Source organism: Coffea arabica, chromosome 7e (assembly GCF_036785885.1).
Source record: "Coffea arabica cultivar ET-39 chromosome 7e, Coffea Arabica ET-39 HiFi, whole genome shotgun sequence".
NCBI lineage: Eukaryota > Viridiplantae > Streptophyta > Magnoliopsida > Gentianales > Rubiaceae > Coffea > Coffea arabica.
Genome location: NC_092323.1, coordinates 25435955 through 25457487, shown reverse-complemented (window position 1 = coordinate 25457487; position 21533 = coordinate 25435955). Strand labels below are relative to the sequence as shown.

The 21533-nt window shown below is 38.8% G+C and overlaps 1 long non-coding RNA gene across 1 annotated transcript; it reads left to right on the top strand.

Moving 5' to 3' along the window:
* The first annotated feature begins 396 nt into the window (after positions 1-396).
* Positions 397-20153, top strand: LOC140011021 (uncharacterized). The gene is made up of 2 exons (XR_011818249.1): positions 397-676; positions 19914-20153. It is a non-coding gene; the product is annotated as an uncharacterized lncRNA (long non-coding RNA).
* Positions 20154-21533: the final 1380 nt, after the last annotated feature.

The window sequence follows — 21533 nt, the reverse complement described above, 5'->3', positions numbered from 1 at the left end:
GTAAATCGTAATTAATCGCGAATATTATTAGACCCATAACATACACTAGAAATCTATGAAGTACATGTCTAATGAGGTTTTCTTAAAGTTAAATGTGTCAAAATCAATGTAAGAAAATTTTTTCCGAAAATACAAATGAAGTTAGGAATTTATACATGAAATCACAAAATTGTAGACCGTAGAGAGTAATTAAACTATAACTAAAAGACCAACCTAACCCTAAAATCCTAGAATAACTACCATGAAGCCAAAACAAACTATTAGAAATTAGAAAACAACCGAGAGAAAATGACACATTTCATTGAACCAAATGCAAAGTTGTTAGGCTAAGCGGTGGAAATGAGGTTAGCTAAGACTTGGGCGGTGAATAACACTTATTGGGACAGTTGTCAGGGAGAAAACTACCAACTTTGCTATGTAAGCAGAGACCGACCGAGTGCAGCTAAGAGAGACCAATGGTTAAGAATGCCTAGGCGGTGGAGGAGAGCAAAATGAAACTGCAGACCTTCTTCTTATCAACTAACATCGAGAGGAAAACAGAGAGTGCGGAAGTGGGAGCAAGAGCTTAGCTAGTTTATCACCAAACAACCAAAGATAAGGAAAATACAGTAAGGAAGGCAGGAGAAGCTGGAAAGGAACTGATTTCGGCTGCAATTTCTAAAGCTTAGGACTAGAGGTAAGATCGTGAATAACATTCATATGTCCTGAGTATATGTTTAACCTGTAAGTTGAGCTTCAACTGAGGGAAATTTCTGATCTAAAGCTCGAATAATTCTGGACTGATGCAGGCCGTAAGAACTTTGAACTAAATTCTGATAGGAAGATGCATGGAAGTGTTACCTCTGGTTTCTGATATTATGTCACGTTTAGCTATAGAAAACTGTAGAAGTTGGTTAGAAAACTTGCATGAGTACCATAGCAACGGACAATGCGTTTGCGACGTGCGAAATCGGTTAAACTGGAAAACAAGGCAGCTAGAATCTGAACTTTAGCTACATTTTTCTTTGTACTACGTACTGATTCAGGGTTAGCCCAAAACATGAAAGTTGTAGCTTCTTAAGTGCTTCTTGTGCCTGCAAAATTTCAGGGCAAACGAATCTATGTAGCCTGAGTAATGGCCAAAACCCTCGCTTCTATTCTAAACTCTGAATTGTGCTACGTTTCTTGATTTTGCTTCTGCCTGTGCTCAGTTCACATTGATAATGAAGGAAATAGGTGTTGAGGTTTTCATAAGACTTGTAGATCTTTGTCTCAGCTTCAAAACGGTATAAAATACGTCCAAATCCAAGTTCCGTAGCTCTAGTTACATCCAAAACAAGATCGGGTGTCAGAACTGCCTTTGAAGTTGGACAGTTCTGACAGGAAATTTGGACCCGTTTTTCCCTATGCTCTGTACTGATTCAGCTTTTGGTCAAAACACAAAAGTTATAACCTTATAAATGATCTTTCCAATGCCTCTAGAATTGCTTGATTCTGATCTCTGAGTTATGAGTTATAGTCATTCAAACAAGGCCTGCTCGGTAACCTGAATTGAAACGGCTGGGACTGTCTTGTGCATTTTTGTCCTAGTTCCATTGAGATCTGACTTGAGGTGTCTTCATGAAAGTTGTAGCCCTTCTTCTTAGCTTCGAAATGGTACCTCATACACTTCGATCGGATAACCGTAGCTTGAAATTTGATCAAAACAGTTATAGGTGCCAAATCTGCCATTTCCGTTTGCCGGCCGTTTCCGTTTTCGTTTGCCGTTTCCGCGCGTGCATGTGCCCGTTTTGTCGTTTTGCTTGATTTATGCATTTTAATAGTCGTTTGTATAGTAATGTGGTGCAATCTTTTATTTTAGACGGTGACGGGCTAGACGGTGCCAGTGGGGCCTACTAACTGTTACGTGACGTGATCTTCGCACTTTTGCTATACTTGCTCTCTGTGTCAGTATTCAGGCCATTTTTTTGTGTATAACTTGCTTATGTGCTTTGGTGTGGATGAGATGGTACTTAGGCGAGGGTGTACTTGATCACACTCGACCTAAACCCTACTTTGCACCTGTGTTTCTTTATGAGATGTGTATATATGAATTATTTTGGTGTTGAACCCTTGAACTTGTAGTTCGGGGTGACTTTTATGGGGTCCGGTCTCAAGACCTAGACAGACTATTCGAGCCGGTCGGGGTTTGGTCGAAACTAGTCCAACCTAGTTTTAAGGTCACCAAGTTTGTGATTTTGTAAATCAAGTTTGTGAACCGAGCTTGTGAGTCAAGTTCAATTTCGTTTCGTTTGCTCGAGCCATTTCGTGAGGTGACTGGCCAATGAGGGTGATAAGGTGTTAGGTGGGAGTACAAGTGGAGTTCTACGGACCCTTACCGGTGGTCGACGGAGTGTCGGCAGGAGGTCACACATAGCACATGACGTGGCTTTGGAGCCAACATGTATGTAGACACCAAATTTTGGTGTAATTTCATTTGCTGTTTATTTTTAATTTTTTCATTTTAGTTTTTATTCGATTTTTAGTTTTAGTTTCTAGTTTTATTTTTATTTTTATTTTTAAGCTGTTAGCATAGAATCTCTTGGAAAATGAATGAAAATGAGAAAGTGAAAAGAAAAGAGGAGAGAAAAGGAAAAAAAAAGAAAATTGCCCACAAAATATGTTTTATGTCTTCTAAATTCAATCTTTTGGCATTTTGTTTATTTTTGTTAAGTTATTTTGAAAAAAAAAAAAAAAAGAAAAAGAAAAAAAAGAGAAAAACGATGAAAATAGGAAATGGAAAAGAAATGGAAGTTGCACTTTATTGTTCTAGTTTATTTTTCATCAAATGTTAATTATTTTGTTTTGGTTATTTCTTTTTATTATTATCAATTTTGTTTGTTTCAAAAAAAAAAAAAAAATCAGAAAATCATAAAATCAAAAAAAATCACAATTCTATTTCGGCCGAAAACATTCTCCACTTCACGAGGCTTCAGAAAAAAAACCGCGACTCCAACCTCCTCAAGACCGGACACCATTTCCATTTACTCTCTACACCATCATTCCCCATTTACCCACCTTGTAATCATCGAACGAGAGAGAGAGAGTGAGCTGCACCTTGCAGCCGAGAGGAAAGAAAGAAAAATCGTGAGCTGAATCTTCTCTGGTCTGTCCGTGAGCTTGAGGGAAGAAAGGAGAGAGCAAGTGGAAATCGTGGGAGCTGCTGATCGTCACCACCTTCATCAGTCCCAGCCGCAACTATTGCAACCAGAACCAGCACTTCAAGCCTTGCGCGCGTGCCGAGAGGAGGAAAAAAATTCAGCTCTGCCGTGTGAATGAGTTGCACTGTGAGGTAATTTCTGGGCCATTTTAGGTTGATCAAGAGGTAGATTGAGCCATCTAGGGGCATGCATGTATTGTTTGTGAAATCGGATGATGAAACCAAAGCATTAAAGAAATCTGATTTGGAAAAGAATTAAAGCTGTCGAAAGTTTGAAGCTGGAATTGCAGCTTGTTTCTGGAAATTTGCTGGAAAATGGTTGACTTTCACTTGGGTAGGTGCTTGACTAATTAAAATCAGAAGGTTAAGCTTTGCATGAAATTATCAGACCGGCTAAGCAAGAGAAATAAAATAAAAAGAAACCGAATCTGTTACATGCATGTTTCATCTGAGACTTGTTGGAAAATTCTGGAATTGTGGATGATAGTAGTTGCTGTCCGAACTTGATTTAAACCAGAGCTGATAGTAATTCCATTAATTAGTCATGCATGTTGAGTTTGAGTATTTAAATCACTGAATGAGCCGAGGAAATATGTGATTTAAGACTAACGAGCTGCTGGAATTTTTCTTTGGTAACCCAAGAGACTTGAGCTGGAAAATTTAGATGACTATAGTTGTTGTTTGCATATGATAGTGAACTGGAAATGCTAATCCGTTAACTAAGTGTTTACAGGTCAAATTTGAGTAAGTAATACTACGTTTTAGCCAAGAAAATATTGGATTTATGAACACTTAAGTTCTGGAAAATTTTGATGGCCGTGAGTTTGAGCAGGGAATTTCAGCTTTAGTTTGTTTGATGATCTGAGCTTAGTCTTGAACCAATTTGATAAATAGCCTTTTATTTGGTTTTTGCTATGGTGAAAGGGATAGAAAATCATGGCAGAAAATGGCAGCAAATGAAACATTTCAGAAGCTGAAGTTCCTTGCCATTGCACGCATGCTTTCCAGATTTTTTTTATGATATTTGGCTGAGTTTTGCTTGTTTGGATTGGGATGTTTATGTGGTTAGTTCCTTAGCCTAAAACTGTGATGTTGGGAATGAAATGCAGCTGGTTTCTTTCTCAAATTAGTTGCGGAAGCCTGTGCATAAAAGCTGCTGCAATGAGCTCAAAGCTCTTGGCCCTGTTGCAGCAGTATGCGCAAATATCTTTTCTTTTCCTTAGATGGCCGAAGCTTTGGCTTTGTTTCAAACGTTTGATTTGATTTGTAGCTTGACTGAAATGTCCCGTGCATGATTGGTAGTTTGGTGCCGAAGGTCATCAGTAATTTCTGGTTTTGATAAATTAGTTGGCATGATGAAACGACAAGTTTGGAAACAAAAAATGCAGCAGTTTGGTTTGTTTTGTTGCAAAAGCTTTTCGCCTTCTTTTGTTATATGAGACCTGCGTAAAGTACTCCAAGAATCCCATTTGTTGTCAAGTTGTATCCATGTTTGATTGAGAATAGATCAAAAAAGTTGCATGAATCTTGCTTGCCGAGAGTCGCTTGGGGTTGTGGCAGCTTTTGTTTTGCTTTGCTTGCATGAAAGTTTTCTAAAGTTTGCATGATCTCAGCTTCAGTTTGTATGATTGGAATGATGAATGTTGCTGTTGGTTTGGTTTTAAATTAAGACTTTGATGTTTGGCCGAAAAGGATCTTGTTCAAAAATGGTTTCTGAGGCTGAAACCTGCGACTAAGAACTGAAGTTGAAGAATTGCATGCGAATGGTTGCAGAAACAAATTTCCCACGTAGCTTGCATGAACATGCATGGAAATGTTCTCCAAATTTTGCACTTTAACCCCTTAATTTGGGTTTAGTGCCACTATGGCCCAATTAGTTGAATAATTTAATCAATTTTGTCATTTTAGAATCTTAATTGCTTTTGGTACCTTGATATGATTTTGGGTAAGACGTTTAGTGAGTTTTAGGATGCATTTTGAGGTTCAATAAGTTTTGATAGATTTTTAGCTTGGATTTGTGTTCTAATCACATTTTTGATAATTTTGATGTTTAACTTGAACAAATAGATTTCCATTCACTTTTGATGAATCTATATCATTTGATTTTAATAGGTCTCATCTTAAGCCATTAATTTTAGTATTTTATTTTAGACCCTTTCATCAATTAATCTAATTAAGTCCCTGTTGCTTTAGTTTCTTGTATGTGGTTGGCTTGTCTATGTAAATACTTTAGTTGACTTAACTTAGTGTTTAACTTTCATTTTTCATATTTAATTTTTATTCCCTAATTTAAGTGGTACCTTAACCCGTTTATTATTTTGGAGGGTAAATTAGTAATTTCATTTCATTAGGGCGTCAATTCAAGGGAGGTACACTCTATCCCTCATTTGCACTTTATTTGACCCAACGTGCTCCTACGTGTTATATGAATATGCATGTTTACTTGTTTTACTAGTTTTCCTTTAATTTCTTTTATTTATTTCATTTACTTTTGTTTTTTTATTTAAGTTATTCTTTTTGCTTTTTATTTAAGTTATTCTTTATGAGGTATGTGTACACCTCTTGGCTTGTAATAGATAGGGCTTGGAGGAGCATTTGATGAAGACCTCTTGAAGACATGTGCCTAGCTAGCAAATGTAATAGTTAAGGCTTTAATTGTCTTATGTGTCTTGCATGCTTAGTTACTACGTGTTAATTTGCTTTGTTAGGGCCTTGCATTTAGTCGAGCATGCTAAATGTTATGTGCTATGTGTTTATAAGTGTTTGGCATGTCTACTCGCTTTCCATAGCCTGAATGAATGTGATGAATGAATGTACGTTTCCACTGGTCCAACGCTAGTCGGAATTCATAGAATGGGCTAGTCCAACGCTAGACCCTTAGGGATTTCCCCTCGTTAGTACATGTTTGCATGTTTACTACATTTCATGCATTTTTTAGTTTTTTATGGCATTTGGCATGTCCCTCTAACCTTTTCCCTTTCATTTTAGGCCTTTGCATTTCATGCTAGTTATAGGGTCCATTTGCCTGAGAAACCCCTTGGGTAAGGGAAACGAGCGAGTGTGGCTTCAAAATAGCCTTAGCACGCTAGTTCCGCCTTCTAATCAAAGGGAAAATCGAAGTCGAAAAGTTAGAAGTCAACCCCCGTACCCGACTTGTTGCATTCCCCTAGGGTCATACTTTCATTTTTATCACTTCCATACTCTTTTAATCACATTTTTCTTACATTTCTCAATCCATATTTTTCACTACATCTTTATCATTTATTTACTTTACTTCACAAATGAAATTCAAGTTTCACTTATATATGTACTATTCTATTTTCATTCATTTGCACACACAAACACTTTGATTTTTCATACAAATTCACACATGCACTTTCTTTACATATTCGCACACAAACACTTAGTTTTTACATGAATCTTTTCATACACTTGCACACTTGCACTTGAGTCACCATTTGCATCAATCGACCTCTATGAGGTTTCCCTTTATTGGCCGCCACAATTCATGTGGTTTGGGACCAAAAACCTCACGAGAGACATCATAGAATTTAGGATTGCATTTCTCATTTATTAGTCTTTGTCCAAATTGTAAATACATACTTTGGGTAGGAAAAATTAGGAAAAATAAGGGTTAAATCACGCAACTAGCCTTGGCTAGGTCGAAGGGGTGCCTTGGATTTTTATCCTTGCCTTCCCCTTCGTCAAATGTGACTCCCGAACCTTTTTCTTTGTTTGCGTGGACTAGGAGTCGTTCAAAAGGGTTTCCTACTTTTTTTTCCTTAAAAAATTCAATTTTTTTTTGGGTGACTTGGTACACCCTAATTCTATACCAAGTGGCGACTCCATTTTTCATATAAAAAACCCTTTTTGAACTATTTTTCTTGGGTCAAATCGTCGCATTTTCAAAAGTCCCATTTAGACCCATTTTTATTTTTATCAAAAAATTCACTTTTTCCAAACCAATAAAATCACAAAAACAAGTATTTTATTTATTTATCAAAAAATGGGGCGCGACAGTTGGCGACTCCACTGGGGACATTCGAGAGTCCGAGCAAATTTGATTTAATCAATCTTTTTCTTCTTTTAACTTTTTCATATATTACATTTGGGTGTTTTAGGGTTGCATTTTTCCTTTTCTTAGGATTTTTGCATTTCGCGTGTATCAAACTACTCCCTCACTCACGTATGTATGATTGGTTGATTGGATATATGTTTACTTATTTATCTCGCGCTTTGCATTGCATTTGGGTGGGGGACATACCCTAGAGCCTCGCGTTGGTTCTTGATCCCTCCCCTCCAAACGAGCACTAGCATACGTGCATACGCTTTAACTTTTCACCCCTCGTTTATTTTTATTTTAGTGGCTCGTCACGCCACTCCACCCTATTAGGATTTTAGGTGACTCACTTGGACATGTGATCACGACACGATGTGTGTGTAGCATGTTCCAATGGGTCACTCAATCTTCCGCTTAAAGCTATTGGTTGATAGCCTTTAGCTTTTAGTCGAAGGTTGGGGATTTTGATAGATTCACTCAAACACGTAGCCGTGACACGATGTGTGCGTAGCGGTGTTTGGGGAATCGCTCGAGCCACCGACGAAGAACCTTGGGATTGATGACCCTTGGTTTCTAAGTCTGAAGGCTCGGGGACCTATGACCTATCGAGTCTAGATGCATTAGCGAATCCCAACCTCATGCATCCATATTAAAATTGCCTAGGGTAGAAGTCGGCCTTATCCTGAGCTAGGGACACTGTTCACGAGGGGAGGGGTCCAACCCCTTTCTCCCTTTTATTGTTTTATTTCTTTGTATTGATTTCGTTGTTACAATGTGTTATGTGTATTTATTCGACTGAACTAACTTTTTCTTGGTTTTGTGTCCCCATTGCATTCACAAACCCTAGCAAATAAGAGGTCTGGCATGACCTTCTTTTAGAACCTACCCTTGTAGATAGATTATTGCACATTTAAAGATTTTTGTATATTGCATTCATAGATTAATAATTGCATAGCATTATAAGCCTACCCTGGCAGATAAAGGGTTCCTTAGGTCACGTTTCATTTCGAATTGCACATTTTACCGCTTTAATAAATGGCATCATGCATAAACCCTAGAAAGGGAATGCCACTTAGGGGATCCCGTGTTAGGAATAAGCCACCTTGTGTCTCGGATACTTAATCCAGTGAGACTTGCACGTTTACATTTTGTACCATCCAAAGGGGTAGTGCACAAGGTAAGGTAGGATCCGATCATTTTTCATAGAGTGATCTTTGGAATATGAGCATCTAATAATCACTTTTTGGCCATTTTATCAAAAATTGGTAAAAATCCCTTGCGTGAAGGACATTAATTTGAAGAAATTCACAAATGATTTCTCCTATTGAGACGATAAATAAATTGAGGCCAAAATTTGATTTTTAGAAGGTCATAGACTAATGCACTTCAATAATTTTGAAATAACCAATGGCCGGACAATTCAACCAATCCATTTTACCGATTCATTCGATAAATTATCAATTTGACCAATTTGCCCTTTTTTAGGGTCATTTGACCAATTTACCCTTTTTAGGGTCACCTGATCGATTTTGAATAAATCGTCAATTCATTTGACCAATTTACCTTTTTTAGAGTCATTTGACCAATTTACCCTTTTTAGGGTCACTTGGTCGATTTTGAATAAATCGTCAATTCATTTGACCAATTTACCTTTTTTAGAGTCATTTGACCAATTTACCCTTTTTAGGGTCACTTGGTCGATTTTGAATAAATTGTCAATTCATTTGACCAATTTACCCTTTTTAGGGTGATCTGATTAATTTTGGATAAGTTAAATTTCATTCAATTCATTTGACCCGTTTCCCTTTTTAGGGTAATCCGATCGATTTTAAATAAATGGTCAATTTCATTCAACCCATTTGACTAATCAGGGTTTCAATTTCAAATTGGGAAACCTAGTCGGTTTTAAGAAAACCGTCCACTGCATCCAGCCATTTGATCAGTTGGGGTTTTGACCCGCGCTTTACTGAGGAAATTTTGTCAAACGAATTCCGGTCTCTTCGATAGGAAGTTTGTCAAGGTCAAACCTGTGCGTTTTTACAAATTCTTGTATCGATCAAAAGTGATCAATCCATTCGGACGTTGACCTCATTTTGACAAAGTGTCTCTCGTCACTCCAATTGGCCAAAATTTTCAAATTATTTTTCACTCCATAAGCTGATTGGATCCATCAGGTATGGTATAGTGCCTACTCTAGAGGGTTGCATCCTCATTCTAGGCCTACCCTTGGCGCAAAAAGGGTTCCCCCATAGGACATGCATCCGAATTTTCTGGATATTTACTAACTCTTGCCTTTTTCTTTTCTTTTTCTTTATTTCTTTTGTAATAACTAAGCGAGGGTTAAATCTAAAAGCAATCTTTTCAAAATTCTCAGGTAATATTTAAACATAACTTCTCGTCGAAGCCCCATCATAACGCGATCCCGTAGTCAAGTCCAAAGGAATCGTGTAAACATGAGTTCACAACCAGAACAGTCAGATAGGTCTGCTACTACCGCTCAACCCGAGACTGCAAGTTTGGGGATTCAGTTGACTGAGATGCTTACCAAGTTTGGAGAGATGGCGTCTGAGATGGCCGCCCAAAGGAAGTTGAATGATGAGCTAATTAGCAGCGGAGTTCAACCCGAACCTGTACCCGCCAGACAGCCTGAGCAAGAGCCATTTGTCCTACCTTCGGCCCATGTCACTGTTACTCCATCATTTCCTATTGCACCCGAAGAAACTTTCACCTATCCCACCACAAATTTGTCATACACTTACCCTCCTCATCCTTCATCTTTTCTTACTTACATGCGAGGTCCACAACCCCAAATCACTTCAAATATACCACCTGAGCCACATACCTTTTATTACCCTGCTGCTGAGCCATTCCTGCCGGACCATACTTTTCAAACCAAGCCAGAAATGGGGGAATCTTCCGCTCCCGTTGATATGAAGTTGCTTAAGCGCCTTGATCGTTTTGATGAATTTATAAAGAAGAGTCAGGGGCTGAACAAGCAAGGAGTCCTGGATTACGATGAGATTTGCCTTTTCCCGAATGTGCAATTGCCTGAGGGGTTCAAAACTCCGAAGTTTAACAAGTATGATGGGACGGGCAATCCCAAGACACACCTCCGACTGTTCGCCAACAAGTTGGGTAGGCCAACAGATGATGAAAATCTGCCTTTGAGGCTATTCCCAGAAAGTCTGGAGGGGGATGCACTCGACTGGTATTCCAAGCTGAAACCCGAAGAAGCAAAGACCTGGCTGGACTTGTCCAACGCTTTTGTAAGGCAGTACGAGTATAATTGTGAGCTGGCTCCAACACGAACCACGTTGGAAGGGACAAAGAGGAAGCCATCTGAAGATCACAAGACTTATGCCAAGAGGTGGAGGAAAATAGCTGCAAAAGTCGAGCCACCAATGACGGAAGACGAAATCATACGTACTTTCATTAAGGCACATGATCCGCCGTACTTTGAAGAAATTTTTCGCATGACTGGATGCTCATTTGCCGCAATTGTTAATAAGCTTGAGGAATTTGATGATTTCGTGAAGACTGGAAAAATTGTTAATGTGTCTGCCCTAAAAACTCAAGTGGAAGCTTTGCAAAGCCAAGGAGGTAATGGGAAGAAGCAACAATTCAAAAGGCAAGAGGGGGAAACTACCTTCACCTGGAGTCAAAACCCTGTCCCAAGACCCAAATCTCGACAATACCCTACCTACTCAAACCCTTACCCCTACTACTCAAATCCTCGTCCTGTTTACCACACCAATATCACTCATCCTCGACCTCGCCCAAATTATGCCAACCCACCTACAACCCTTTTCCAAATATCTCAACCAAGCTTTCAACAAGCTCGTCCTCGGCCTCCTTACCACCAAAGATTTTCCCTACCAAATAGACCCACCTACAACTATCCCCGACCCACTGAAACCTACAATCAAAGCCGTACCCGAACCTTCGCCAACCTAGGCAGGCATTTGGACCAATTGTATGAGCAATTGAAGGCTGCCAACAAAATAGGCGTGATTCCCCCTCCAACTTACCTTCATGGCATGCCTGCTGGGTACAATCCACATGCTATTTGTGCCTATCATTCGGGAGTACCTGGCCACTCAACCGCCGATTGCAGGGCACTTAAGCACAAAGTCCAAGACATGATCGAGGCTGAGGAAATAGTGCTAAAGGGAAAGGGTGGACAAGGACCAAGTATAAGTACAAATCCCTTTCCTAAACACAAGGACACCTTTGAGGCATCCACTTCCAATGACGAAATTTGAAAATCCTAAAGGAGCTTTGCACAAGTTGGATGGCTGACTATCTTCCCCCTCGAAGATAATTTCGATAAATCTAGGGGTTGTCATTTGCTAAAGTTTACAAAGACTTTTTCTTGCATGTGTGAATAGCTTAATGAAAGCGCCTTTTGCAAATTGAGTTTTGTCTTGTTTTCGCTTTGATTTGGAGTTTCATGAAATGCACAATTGGTTTTATTTGTTTATTTGATCATTGTCATGAAGTTTTTTTAATTCTTTTAGATGGCCAAAGATGAAATTATTTGATCCTTTGAATATCACTGTTCTGGAATCTGATGAAGCCCTTCATTGAAAAACCTCTTCTTTGAGAGAAAACCTTCATTGAGAAAACCTTCATTGAGAAAGCCTTCATTGAGAAAACCCTTCATTGAGAAATTCTTCATTGAAAAATCCCTTTCCTGCCAGGTTGGAAGCTGATGAGTTAAAGCAGCGTCATCAACGATTGATTTGATGAGAAATAGTTGAATGCTATGTGCCATGGCCAAATGTTGCCAAGACCCATGGCCTGTGTTCATAACAAAAAGGTCCGCCACCGATCCTTTGAAGGAGGGAACAAAGTGCTAAAGTGATTTTGCTAACGAAAGATGAAGCCAAAGGCAAAAATTGCTTCAAATTAGCAAAGCTCATTGGGTGTTCAAAAGGTATTACCTGGCGGGGCATTCATGGATAGACAGATATTCTCTCAACCTATCAACTCAGACATGTGTAAGAAATTCTTTATCTTGGTTATGCAAATTTCTTTTGGAAATTATGCAAGGGGCGAAACAAAAGTCAGGCCATCTTCTTTTCCAATCAAAACATTTCATCCCTAGTCATCCCTTTGAGCCATTAGAATTGACAAATTTCGTTTGATAACCCTTGAGAATTGCAAACCCCACACTGGGGCAAATTTGTTTCGAAAAAAAAAAAAAAAAAAAGAAAAAAAGAAAACCCTACACTGGGGCAAATTTAGTTTTCAAAGAAAAATGCAAAAAGTGAGGAAAATACAATGAAAAATGCAAAGAGAGAAAATCTGATCAAACTGGGGCAAATTTTCCTCAGTTTCGGAGTTGTTTTCAAAAGGGTGCAATCTCACGTTATTGCACCCCTCGTATCAAATCTGCTTTCAAGCCTCAACCTTTCTTGAAAAATACCCCACCGGACCTCATTATAAAAGCCCAAAGTCCTGGTTTTCGTCACTTGCTGCATTTCTATTAGGAAATTTGTTAATCAACTGGCAGGTGATGTCTATAATGTCTTCGCCTAATCTCACAAGGGAAGTACATTCTACTGATGCCAGAAATCTTTAACTCATACTCCTGAGGCGATTATGGTTGAGCTCTTCCATTGCTTCCTTAGGAAAAAACCCGAAAGGGCACCTCAAAAGAAAAAAAGAGAAAAAAAAAAAAAGAAAAAAAGAAAGAAAAGAAGAAAAAAGAAAAGAGAAAAGACAAAACGAAACAAAAAAGGGGGGGCAACCTTGATGAAAACCCGAAAGGGCGCTAGGTAGGTTTCTTCAATGAGCAAACACGAGGAAGAACAGTTGATGACTTGGTTCATTTGGAATTTCTCTTCATAATACTTCTGCCAGTGTCGAATTGCAGAACAAAGATATTCAGGAACTCGAATATGACATCCGTTGGCCAAAACTGTGTCGTTTTGTAAAAATATTTCTTTAGCAAATTCATTCTTAGGAAGTTCATTTTTTTTCTCAATTGCTTGTATTCATGGCATTTTTGTAGGCTTTAAGCACAAATGGTTTGTGTTTGCATTCTTTCACATATTCATTTCTGCATGATAGGTGAAATTACTTTTTAATCATCGAATTTTGGTGAATGATAACCCCATGGTTTATTCAAAGCATACTTGGGTTCAGTCATCTTGCGAAAATGGTTGAAATTCAGCAAGGTCGGTTACGCAAGCTTCACAATATGGCAAAATGCACGCTCGGTTAGTCGGGAAAAATCAGAGACGTTTAGAAATGACAAATCCAACCAAGTCAGATGCCACGGTCAACTTTGACGAAGGCATCCAAAGACTCATGTTTACACGATTCTCAAGGACAAACGGATCAAATAATGGTGGCAATTCCTTTGTTTTTTCTCTCTTTTGCAGGAAATTGCATACACAGACGAAAGTAAGCACACCTCGCACTGGAATCGGTGTCGGAAAGAGTCCTCTGGTGAACAAAGGCAGATTGAAAATGTCGCAAGCAAATTTCATCAAAAAGTGCAACAGCATGGCGATACAGAATCAACTCTGGACTCAAATATCAAAAATTCATCATACTGGGGCAAATTAATTTTTTGAAAAGATTTTGAAAAGTCAAAAAGAAAAGTCAAAAAGAAGCAAAAATCATCAATCAAAAACCAAAATCGAATCAAATTTCATCACGGCAGGATCGGGTTTAATCCCACTGACCGACGATCAAAAGCATTTTCGGGTCAGTCCCTCGATCAAAAGCATTTCCGGGTCAGTCCCACGATCAAAAGCATTTTCGGGTCAGTCCCTAGATCAAAAGCATTTTCGGGTCAGTCCCTCGATCAAAAGCTCATTCGGGTCAGTCCCTCGATCAAAAACATTTTCGGGTCAGTCCCTCGATCAAAAGCATTTTCGGGTCAGTCCCTCGATCAAAAGCATTTTCGGGTCAGTCCCTAGATCAAAAGCATTTTCGGGTCAGTCCCTCGATCAAAAGCTCATTCGGGTCAGTCCCTCGATCAAAAACATTTTCGGGTCAGTCCCTCGATCAGAAGCATTTTCGGGTCAGTCCCATGATCAAAAGCATTTCCGGGTCAGTCCCACGATCAAAAGCATTTTCGGGTCAGTCCCTAGATCAAAAGCATTTTCGGGTCAGTCCCACGATCAGAAGCATTTTCGGGTCAGTCCCATGATCAAAAGCATTTCCGGGTCAGTCCCTCGATCAAAAACATTTTCGGGTCAGTCCCTCGATCAAAAGCATTTTCGGGTCAGTCCCTCGATCAAAAGCTCATTCGGGTCAGTCCCTCGATCAAAAACATTTTCGGGTCAGTCCCTCGATCAAAAGCATTTTCGGGTCAGTCCCTCGATCAAAAGCTCATTCGGGTCAGTCCCACGATTCAAAAGCTCATTCGGGTCAGTCCCTCGATCAAAAGCATTTTCGGGTCAGTCCCTCGATCAAAAGCTCATTCGGGTCAGTCCCACGATTCAAAAGCTCATTCGGGTCAGTCCCGCGATTAAAGCTTGTTCGGGCCAGTCCCATGATTTGAATTTCCTTCTCTAGTCAGTCCCAATTTTAAATTTCTGCTCGGGTCAGTCCTGTTTTAATTTTCTGTTTGGGTCAATTCCATTTCAAAAAAAAAAAAAAAAAAAAAAAAAAAAAAATTGTGTTAAAGAGGTTGATCCTCATTTCAGAAGCGTCCATTGCAGCCGAATAACACAGGTAAGTATTTGGTGTCTACTTCTTTGTCTCAAGTTTTTTCAAAACTCAGACAAAGAGGGGCAAACTGTAGACACCAAATTTTGGTGTAATTTCATTTGCTGTTTATTTTTAATTTTTTCATTTTAGTTTTTATTCGATTTTTAGTTTTAGTTTCTAGTTTTATTTTTATTTTTATTTTTAAGCTGTTAGCATAGAATCTCTTGGAAAATGAATGAAAATGAGAAAGTGAAAAGAAAAGAGGAGAGAAAAGGAAAAAAAAAGAAAATTGCCCACAAAATATGTTTTATGTCTTCTAAATTCAATCTTTTGGCATTTTGTTTATTTTTGTTAAGTTATTTTGAAAAAAAAAAAAAAAAGAAAAAGAAAAAAAAAGAGAAAAACGATGAAAATAGGAAATGGAAAAGAAATGGAAGTTGCACTTTATTGTTCTAGTTTATTTTTCATCAAATGTTAATTATTTTGTTTTGGTTATTTCTTTTTATTATTATCAATTTTGTTTGTTTCAAAAAAAAAAAAAAAATCAGAAAATCATAAAATCAAAAAAATCACAATTCTATTTCGGCCGAAAACATTCTCCACTTCACGAGGCTTCAGAAAAAAAACCGCGACTCCAACCTCCTCAAGACCGGACACCATTTCCATTTACTCTCTACACCATCATTCCCCATTTACCCACCTTGTAATCATCGAACGAGAGAGAGAGAGTGAGCTGCACCTTGCAGCCGAGAGGAAAGAAAGAAAAATCGTGAGCTGAATCTTCTCTGGTCTGTCCGTGAGCTTGAGGGAAGAAAGGAGAGAGCAAGTGGAAATCGTGGGAGCTGCTGATCGTCACCACCTTCATCAGTCCCAGCCGCAACTATTGCAACCAGAACCAGCACTTCAAGCCTTGCGCGCGTGCCGAGAGGAGGAAAAAAATTCAGCTCTGCCGTGTGAATGAGTTGCACTGTGAGGTAATTTCTGGGCCATTTTAGGTTGATCAAGAGGTAGATTGAGCCATCTAGGGGCATGCATGTATTGTTTGTGAAATCGGATGATGAAACCAAAGCATTAAAGAAATCTGATTTGGAAAAGAATTAAAGCTGTCGAAAGTTTGAAGCTGGAATTGCAGCTTGTTTCTGGAAATTTGCTGGAAAATGGTTGACTTTCACTTGGGTAGGTGCTTGACTAATTAAAATCAGAAGGTTAAGCTTTGCATGAAATTATCAGACCGGCTAAGCAAGAGAAATAAAATAAAAAGAAACCGAATCTGTTACATGCATGTTTCATCTGAGACTTGTTGGAAAATTCTGGAATTGTGGATGATAGTAGTTGCTGTCCGAACTTGATTTAAACCAGAGCTGATAGTAATTCCATTAATTAGTCATGCATGTTGAGTTTGAGTATTTAAATCACTGAATGAGCCGAGGAAATATGTGATTTAAGACTAACGAGCTGCTGGAATTTTTCTTTGGTAACCCAAGAGACTTGAGCTGGAAAATTTAGATGACTATAGTTGTTGTTTGCATATGATAGTGAACTGGAAATGCTAATCCGTTAACTAAGTGTTTACAGGTCAAATTTGAGTAAGTAATACTACGTTTTAGCCAAGAAAATATTGGATTTATGAACACTTAAGTTCTGGAAAATTTTGATGGCCGTGAGTTTGAGCAGGGAATTTCAGCTTTAGTTTGTTTGATGATCTGAGCTTAGTCTTGAACCAATTTGATAAATAGCCTTTTATTTGGTTTTTGCTATGGTGAAAGGGATAGAAAATCATGGCAGAAAATGGCAGCAAATGAAACATTTCAGAAGCTGAAGTTCCTTGCCATTGCACGCATGCTTTCCAGATTTTTTTTATGATATTTGGCTGAGTTTTGCTTGTTTGGATTGGGATGTTTATGTGGTTAGTTCCTTAGCCTAAAACTGTGATGTTGGGAATGAAATGCAGCTGGTTTCTTTCTCAAATTAGTTGCGGAAGCCTGTGCATAAAAGCTGCTGCAATGAGCTCAAAGCTCTTGGCCCTGTTGCAGCAGTATGCGCAAATATCTTTTCTTTTCCTTAGATGGCCGAAGCTTTGGCTTTGTTTCAAACGTTTGATTTGATTTGTAGCTTGACTGAAATGTCCCGTGCATGATTGGTAGTTTGGTGCCGAAGGTCATCAGTAATTTCTGGTTTTGATAAATTAGTTGGCATGATGAAACGACAAGTTTGGAAACAAAAAATGCAGCAGTTTGGTTTGTTTTGTTGCAAAAGCTTTTCGCCTTCTTTTGTTATATGAGACCTGCGTAAAGTACTCCAAGAATCCCATTTGTTGTCAAGTTGTATCCATGTTTGATTGAGAATAGATCAAAAAAGTTGCATGAATCTTGCTTGCCGAGAGTCGCTTGGGGTTGTGGCAGCTTTTGTTTTGCTTTGCTTGCATGAAAGTTTTCTAAAGTTTGCATGATCTCAGCTTCAGTTTGTATGATTGGAATGATGAATGTTGCTGTTGGTTTGGTTTTAAATTAAGACTTTGATGTTTGGCCGAAAAGGATCTTGTTCAAAAATGGTTTCTGAGGCTGAAACCTGCGACTAAGAACTGAAGTTGAAGAATTGCATGCGAATGGTTGCAGAAACAAATTTCCCACGTAGCTTGCATGAACATGCATGGAAATGTTCTCCAAATTTTGCACTTTAACCCCTTAATTTGGGTTTAGTGCCACTATGGCCCAATTAGTTGAATAATTTAATCAATTTTGTCATTTTAGAATCTTAATTGCTTTTGGTACCTTGATATGATTTTGGGTAAGACGTTTAGTGAGTTTTAGGATGCATTTTGAGGTTCAATAAGTTTTGATAGATTTTTAGCTTGGATTTGTGTTCTAATCACATTTTTGATAATTTTGATGTTTAACTTGAACAAATAGATTTCCATTCACTTTTGATGAATCTATATCATTTGATTTTAATAGGTCTCATCTTAAGCCATTAATTTTAGTATTTTATTTTAGACCCTTTCATCAATTAATCTAATTAAGTCCCTGTTGCTTTAGTTTCTTGTATGTGGTTGGCTTGTCTATGTAAATACTTTAGTTGACTTAACTTAGTGTTTAACTTTCATTTTTCATATTTAATTTTTATTCCCTAATTTAAGTGGTACCTTAACCCGTTTATTATTTTGGAGGGTAAATTAGTAATTTCATTTCATTAGGGCGTCAATTCAAGGGAGGTACACTCTATCCCTCATTTGCACTTTATTTGACCCAACGTGCTCCTACGTGTTATATGAATATGCATGTTTACTTGTTTTACTAGTTTTCCTTTAATTTCTTTTATTTATTTCATTTACTTTTGTTTTTTTATTTAAGTTATTCTTTTTGCTTTTTATTTAAGTTATTCTTTATGAGGTATGTGTACACCTCTTGGCTTGTAATAGATAGGGCTTGGAGGAGCATTTGATGAAGACCTCTTGAAGACATGTGCCTAGCTAGCAAATGTAATAGTTAAGGCTTTAATTGTCTTATGTGTCTTGCATGCTTAGTTACTACGTGTTAATTTGCTTTGTTAGGGCCTTGCATTTAGTCGAGCATGCTAAATGTTATGTGCTATGTGTTTATAAGTGTTTGGCATGTCTACTCGCTTTCCATAGCCTGAATGAATGTGATGAATGAATGTACGTTTCCACTGGTCCAACGCTAGTCGGAATTCATAGAATGGGCTAGTCCAACGCTAGACCCTTAGGGATTTCCCCTCGTTAGTACATGTTTGCATGTTTACTACATTTCATGCATTTTTTAGTTTTTTATGGCATTTGGCATGTCCCTCTAACCTTTTCCCTTTCATTTTAGGCCTTTGCATTTCATGCTAGTTATAGGGTCCATTTGCCTGAGAAACCCCTTGGGTAAGGGAAACGAGCGAGTGTGGCTTCAAAATAGCCTTAGCACGCTAGTTCCGCCTTCTAATCAAAGGGAAAATCGAAGTCGAAAAGTTAGAAGTCAACCCCCGTACCCGACTTGTTGCATTCCCCTAGGGTCATACTTTCATTTTTATCACTTCCATACTCTTTTAATCACATTTTTCTTACATTTCTCAATCCATATTTTTCACTACATCTTTATCATTTATTTACTTTACTTCACAAATGAAATTCAAGTTTCACTTATATATGTACTATTCTATTTTCATTCATTTGCACACACAAACACTTTGATTTTTCATACAAATTCACACATGCACTTTCTTTACATATTCGCACACAAACACTTAGTTTTTACATGAATCTTTTCATACACTTGCACACTTGCACTTGAGTCACCATTTGCATCAATCGACCTCTATGAGGTTTCCCTTTATTGGCCGCCACAATTCATGTGGTTTGGGACCAAAAACCTCACGAGAGACATCATAGAATTTAGGATTGCATTTCTCATTTATTAGTCTTTGTCCAAATTGTAAATACATACTTTGGGTAGGAAAAATTAGGAAAAATAAGGGTTAAATCACGCAACTAGCCTTGGCTAGGTCGAAGGGGTGCCTTGGATTTTTATCCTTGCCTTCCCCTTCGTCAAATGTGACTCCCGAACCTTTTTCTTTGTTTGCGTGGACTAGGAGTCGTTCAAAAGGGTTTCCTACTTTTTTTTCCTTAAAAAATTCAATTTTTTTTTGGGTGACTTGGTACACCCTAATTCTATACCAAGTGGCGACTCCATTTTTCATATAAAAAACCCTTTTTGAACTATTTTTCTTGGGTCAAATCGTCGCATTTTCAAAAGTCCCATTTAGACCCATTTTTATTTTTATCAAAAAATTCACTTTTTCCAAACCAATAAAATCACAAAAACAAGTATTTATTTTTTACCAAAAAGTGGGGCGCGACAATGTATCCTTAACTTGTGTTGTTACTTTTATATTTTCGATTGGACATCTTTGTGATGTAATTGTCCGTCTTAATGTAAAATTTATGTTTTTACCCTGTATACTTACGAAGCATATAGCTTACCCCTTTCCCTTTGTTTTTCTTAACAGGGGCCGACACGGGGAACTTTTGGCACTATCACTAGAATAGTTAGGCTTGGTTTGTAATAGCTGGACAACTAAAATGTTTATTCTTGTTTTGGTGATCTGTATAAGGACCCCTCTTTGGGTCTACTTTCTACTTTTGAATACTAGCATAGGATAATGTAGTAGTGTGGATAACTCTTTTTGAGGATATAAATAGAACTCTTTTGGGGTTGTATATCTATTGACTAGTACGCTTTTGGTTTATCTAGTTTTTATTACTTTGTGTTTTTGAGTCCTGGCGCGAGTTAGGCAGGCGTTCCGCCAATACCCTCGGGTTCATCCTTGGGAGAGGTGGGGGCGTCACAGGTGGTATCGGAGTGCCTAAGTTAGAAGACTTGGACAATTGGGACATACGTGATAGGCATTAGGTATTAGGAATATGTGATTCTAGTTAAGATGAATGGTATACTTTAAGTTGAAATGCTAAAGAAGAACTGACCAAATAAGTATTGTAGGTATGGAGGTCGGGGAACCTAGTGGATCTGGATCAGAGCCGAGACCTCCGAATGCAGGGGAACCGATGAACCAAGTGTTACGCCGGCGTGTGCTTCGATTCCAAAGGAGGCCTAGGGGGCCGTATACGTTGTATTCACCTTTTGGTATGCAGAATCGGCCATGTGAGTGCCGACACGTTTGGCTACCCAGACGAGGTCGTCCTGGCGGTGGACGACAAGCGACGTCGCCTGGGGAAGGCGGCCGATCGCTTGGCTAGACAGCTGGAGGAGGCCAGGGAGGTGGCCCACGATCAGGCTCTGCGCATTAGAGAGTTGGAGCAGGGACTCAGAGATGAGGAGGAGAGGACGGACGCTTTTCGTCGTCAGCTCCACGACACACACCAGTACCTCTTCGCTATGAAGGAACAGTTGAGGGAGAGGGCCCGGGGGATCATGCTGGACTGTGAGGTCCTGTTAGATGTGGCCGCGGAGGCACCACAACGAGCTATCGGTCCGGAGCCGATGGATGAGGTGGACACTCTAGGCTCTGTTGGGGATTGGGGCTCTAGGGGAGGCGCGTAGGGCCGCTGTTTGACTTTTCTTTTGAACATCTGACATGTTTTGTTATAACTAATATGGCTGGTTTCTTTTGTTATCTGGTGGTTGACTAGATTTTTGGAGTCGAAGTGCTCATGTATTTAATGGGTTTTGTACCGACTGGATGTCGGATAACTTGTATATCTTTTGGCCTGACCTTGTAAATATATGTATATATTTGAGTATAATCTTTTACGTATCTTTTATGCCTATGCCTTGTGTTCTTTATTTTGTTCATATTTTGAAGAATAAATACACATTATGTCTCGATTTATAGACTTTTGAACCTAAATGGACTCCGGTGGTCGAGGTAGAGGTAGAAGGTGAGGACGAGACCCCGAAGGAGAAAATGAGAATAAACCTGATCAGGTAACTACCGCCATCCAGCGAATGATCGACCTGTTGGAACGAATGGCTAACCAACAGGGTCAGGGCCAGGGGAGTAATGTGGAAACCCTGGAAATAATGCAGGTAATCGCGAGGGAGAGGACCCTTGCTTTAGACCGGTTCCAAAAGTTTGCACCCCCAAAATTTATAGGTGGACCTAACCCTG